Source organism: Durio zibethinus, chromosome 17 (assembly GCF_047325235.1).
Source record: "Durio zibethinus cultivar Kanyao isolate XHJ-2024 chromosome 17, ASM4732523v1, whole genome shotgun sequence".
NCBI classification, from domain to species: Eukaryota; Viridiplantae; Streptophyta; class Magnoliopsida; order Malvales; family Malvaceae; genus Durio; species Durio zibethinus.
Genome location: NC_143178.1, coordinates 12,143,434 through 12,149,433, shown reverse-complemented (window position 1 = coordinate 12,149,433; position 6,000 = coordinate 12,143,434).

The window sequence follows — 6,000 nt, the reverse complement described above, 5'->3', positions numbered from 1 at the left end:
AAATTCAAGAAATAAAAAGGAAAAGAAATAAAATGAAAAAAAAAGAAAAAATGATTCAACTTTAGATATAAATCCTTTTCTCTTTAAAAAACTCATTGCTTTTGTATAAGAAAAATTGATACTTTCAACTTTTCCTTGAAAATATTTTTTCTGAAAACTTACTTTCAAGAAAAATTGATACTTTCAACTTTTTCTTAAAAATATTTTTTAGAAAACTTATCTTCAAGAAAAATTGATACTTTCAACTTTTCCTCAAAAATATTTTTTAAAAAACTTATTTTCAAGGAAAATTAATTTTTTTTAGAAAACTTATTTTCAAGAAAAATTGATACTTTCAACTTTTCCTCAAAAATATTTTTTAGAAAACTTATCTTCAAGAAAAATTGATACTTTCAACTTTTCCTCAAAAATATTTTTTTTGAATTTTATTTAAAGAAAATCATTTTTAAAATATAATAAAATAAAAAAAGTAAAATAAAATAAAAAAAAAGAAATACTAAATAATTCTAATATAATCAAATAATAATAATAATAATAATAATAATAATAGTAAATAAATAAATAAATATTAAAAAAAAAACCTTTGAAATGGCTCGGCTCAATTGGAAAATGGTTGGCTCAAGATAGAAAAGGTGGCTCGAAGATGCGGCTCGGGGATGTCGGCTCAACTCAACTCAGCTCTAGGGGAAGCTTAGTACACGGGTCGTTGAATCGGATCACGATCGAGTCGAGTTGGATCTTAACAAAATAAGCGGATCCTGTGGGTTTACTAATGCCAAAACGACGTCGTTTTACGATACTATAAAAGGCTCCAACCTCTATTTTTCAGTAGACCGCTTCTTTTCCTCTCTCTCTTCTCTTCATTTTTCTCTTTCTTCTTTCTAAAAAAATTAAGAACTCTGGTTGAATCTCGTCGAATTTTGAAAAATATTACTGAAATATGAGTTTTTCACCGAAAGTTCATAAAAAAGTTGGTCGATTTCTGGAAATAGTACGTCGAAAACTACGTAGCTGGCCGAAAAATTCAACCGGTGCCAGAAAAGTCACCAAAAAATTCAAATTCCCCGAAAAATTCATCGGAATCTGAAAATTTTTCAAAAAGTTTCAAAAAATATTCGCCTAAAATTCTCTAAAATTTTTGAAAAAACTCTTAAAATTGCTTCTGACTTTTTTGAACACCCCTTTTTCTTTTTTTTTTTTTTTGCTCTCTCTCCCTGTGTGTTTCTGTGTTCTGTTCTTTGTGATTTATAGATTTATTTATAGGGATTGATCATAAGAATTTCTTATCAATCCCAATTCTATCTTAGATTGGGATTCAATCCTTGAATCTAATCTAGACTTTGATTGAATCCCAAATTCATGGTAGAATTCTAATTCTTTTATCCTAATCCCAACTGACAATAAATCAAGAAAAAGATGAAAAATAAATATATATATATTAATAGATAAATAATAATATATGAATAGATAAATAATAATAATAAATATATATTAATAGATAAATAATAAAATATGTTAATAGATAAATAATATTTATATATTAATAAATAATAATAGTAGTAATAAATAAATAAATAAAAATAAAAAATAAAAAAAATACAAATGGGCTTACCCATTTGGACCAGGCCCAATTGATCCGGACCTGAACCAAATTGGGTGTTTACACTCACATCAAGTACTAGTGAAGAATATATAAAAAGAGTCACTAGTTTTTTAGGCTAAACCTTTGCAAGGTCATCTAAAGATGGAAAATTTTGGTGTCTTTATGTTAAATATGTCAACATATATAGAGTGTGCAGGATAAAAATGCATTTGATCACATAATATGTGATGATTTTCTAAAAGGATATGTTTGATGGGTATTTCATAGAGAGGTCTTAGATGCAAGTTTACCTACTAAAACATCTAATGAAGAAGAAAGAGAGTCAGCACTTGACATTCATGATTTATTACATGATATGATGGCTAAAAGAACTATGAATGTTGATAGGTAACATACAAACTAGAGAGTAACACCATGGTCATAGAATTGATAGTGATAAGTTTTATGATTTATTTAAAGATACAAAAAAGAAACTATATCCAAATTGTAAAAACTTCACAAAGTTCTCTTTTGTAATCTATTTGTTCCACATTAAGTGATCTAACGGTTGGACAAATAAATATTTTAATACATTGTTACAAGTGTTGAAACTTGCTTTACCAAAGGATAATACATTGCCAGGTTTTTATCAAGAATTCAAAAAGATGATTTCTGCCTTAAATTGAGGATATGAAGAAAACAAATATTTTATTTGATTATTATTTTTATTTAAAAAATATCATCAATAAAAAATATTAAAGATTATTTAAGGTGTTTCTAGTTGGGAAACACCTTAAATAATCTCCATTAAAATGTATTAGGGGATTATTTAAGACGTTTTTGAAAAAGAACACCTTAAATAATACCTTTTAAAAAATATAAAAAGATTATTTGAGGTATTTTTGATAAAAATGCATTAAAAAATTTCCTTTAAAATGTATCAGGGGATCATTTAAGGCGTTTTTGAAAATGCTTTGAATAATCTCTTTCAACTTTTTGAAGGGCATTATTTAAGCTTAAATAATACCCTTTAACAAATTAAAAAGGTATTATTGAAGGTATTTCTAGATAAAAAATACCTTAAATAATCTCTTTCATTACTTATAAGATTTAAGAGATAAAATATAAAAAAATTAGAGCTCAATTAGTTAAAGTATATGGCTATTAACTATAAGGTTGTAAGTTCAACTCCTCATTCTAGTGCTTTATGCCTTAAATAATACTATTTAATTTTTTGAATGACATTATTTAAGGTGTTTTTGGATAAAAAATGCCTTAAATAATCCTTTTCATTACTTGTAAGATTTAAGAGATAAAATATAAAAAAAATTAAAATAATTTAGTTGGTTAAAGCATATGGTTGCTAATCATAAAGTTATAGGTTTGATTCCTCCCTTTAACGCTTTAATGTTTTTCTCATTTTTCTCACATGGCGATTATGTCATTGAGTCTCATTGCCCATAAGCTCTCATTAATGGCTTATATTCTTTTGTGATTCTTTGCCTATGTTTTATCCAAATCCTATTTTTTATCTATCTCTCATTGCAAATTCATCTTTGTTAAATCATCTCTTAATTCATTTTTCTTTCACCTTAGTAACAACTAGTTTCCCTAAAAAAAAAAAAAAAGGTCTTCACAAAGTTTAAAGAAGATTATTTAAGGCTTTTCTTCAAAGGAAAAGCTTTAAATGATGAATTATTTAAGATATTTTTTTTATGTCAAATACCATTAATTACAATCATACAAAATAAAAACTTAGCAACAAAAATCTACAACTGAATTACAGTAACTTTTAGACATATTTTTAAAAAGGTAACGACTATTTTATAATTTTTTATTCATATCAAATTTAGAAATAAAACTACTTTTCCCCTAGAATCCTAGAATATCACAAGGAAAGGTGGGTTTTTGATTTTGATACTTTGGGTATTATTGAAAATCTGTCATTTTTTCCAATAATCGAATTATCATGAACCAAATGTTGAAATCAAATACCCATCAATAAATTTCGAAAAAAAATTTATGAATGCTCTCGAATCAAACGCTACATTAAAATTGTGAATCCTTTGATCAATCTTACTAAGATGCCTTGGATCAAGTTTTTACTGACTACATCATTTCAAAACGTAAAGGTCATCAAGATCACACTTTGCTATTTTAAGTTTAAAATTAACCAGCATTGATTATTTGAGTACGTTTAGAGATTAATTCAAGATTAAAATAATAAAAAAGCCTTAGAGCTTTATCTATTTGTTTAGATAAATTTTTATATTTTTATTATATTTAAATAAGTCTTGAATTTCAACTTTAAATCAGTTTTTGACTTTTAATTTGTATTCAAATAATTTTTTAATTTTTAATTTATATTTAGATAAAATTTTAACATAAATTAATATTTTATTTGAAATAAGAATTAATTTATATACAAATTAAAAAATAAAGATTTATTTATGTATAATAAATAAAAAATTATTTGATACATTGACAGTAAATTTTTTTAACTTTACAAAGACGATTAAAATAATAACACGTCTTTTATATATTTAAAAAAATTAATTAGAAAAATAGTACGTGTATTATCATTTAAATCTTGCTTATGGAGTTAAAAAATTTCATTATCTGTATATTAAATAATTTCTCTAATAAACATATAAAAACTTTTTTTTTAAATGACATAGTTAAAAGATTTTTTTTTAGTATTTTAACCTTAATTCAACAACACCTGTTGTTTCCCACATAACTATTGGACTACTGTTGCTTTTAAGAAGAATCAACATCGGCAAAATGCTATCGGAAATTTCGTACATAGGTACGGCGGAGTTTTTAAAAATTCAATATTAAAATGAGTTTTAAAAAAATTAATAAATTACTAAATGAAATAGATAAACATGTCCACTAAGATTTAGAAGCTACAAAGTGTAATGCATATATCTTGAACTTGAAGATAAATGAGCATGCTATCGTTGACTTTTGTTGACCTTTCGTATAGTGATATAATGGTTGATAGGTTGAGATGTCATTGCCAGCGACGCAGAATAGATGAACAAGAGCGAGAAACGTGGCAAGTTTCATCTAAGCGATATATGTAGTAAAGAGTTGAGGTAGTTGAGATCTCGCTGCGGTGACAAAGATCGTGCAAAAAGCTGCCATTTGAGGAACAGTTCCAATGATGACCGCAGTATTGGAAATGGTGTTGGCAGGAGCTATGCACGGGTTAACCATATGTGGGTTGCCTCGACGATAACCCACCTCGGAATTACATGTGGCTAAGCCAGGGACGTATTGCCAATGTGTACATTGCATAGTCATCGCAACAGAACTGGACCACTGGTTAGACCAGTTCAATCTATGATTCAACACCTAAATCAATTCGATTTTATTATTATATCAAAGTTGTAATTCATTCGTTTCAAATCATATTAAATCAACAATTTAATTAATAAATCAGTGAATCGCTTTAGTTTTTATTAAATTGGACCGACTTTAAATTTGTTAATAAAATGATCTAAAAAATTATTATTAGTTTAATTGTTACAATTAAAATTATAAATTATTATATTATTTATTTAAATAATAAATTTTAAAGTAAAATTAAAAATTAAAATCTAAATAAAATAGTGTTACCCTTTCCTGACCTTAAACAGGTCAGATTGAAAGCCAAATTAAAAATATGGATCGTATTAATGAATCCGAAACAAATTTAAGATATTCTAAGTGTTTACACAGCTAATTTTTAAATTAATCAAATAATAAAATATATTTAAGTTAAATTATATTTTAAATTTTAAAATTTTAATATTTGAAATAAATTAAATAAAATTATCTAATAAAATATTTAAATATTAAAGTATTAAATTAATAATTATAATAACTTATAAAACGAAACGATTTATTTCATATATTTTTAGTTTTTTATTCAAGATTTGTTATATTTTGATTAATTATTTAATTTGATTTTCAAACCAAATTAATTGAAAGTTAAAATTTCACTAAAATCTTTTCAACAACTTACTAAAATTAATTTGATGGCTGATTGATTAATAGAATTAATTTGATTAAATCGATTAATTGGATTAAAATCAAATTGCTAAAACCATGCAATCGAATTTTTAAGGGCAACTCAACAATTGATTACCAAATGACAATAACATTTTTTTTTTTTGCTTTGATAGAGAATCACGTGAGAAAAAAAAACATTGAAAGAAATGAGAGGTTTATATATGAATTTAATAATATGATAGAATTACAAACAATTATCTCAAGAGAGAGGTTGAACCTGTTCAAAAATTGAATTATTTTTTTAAATTTAAAAGTTCATCTGAAATTTGAAAAAAATTGAACATAAATATTAAGTTCATAGTTTGAATTTAAAATGAAAAGCTTGTTAAAAAAATAGGTAGGGCCTTACATGTAAGGCC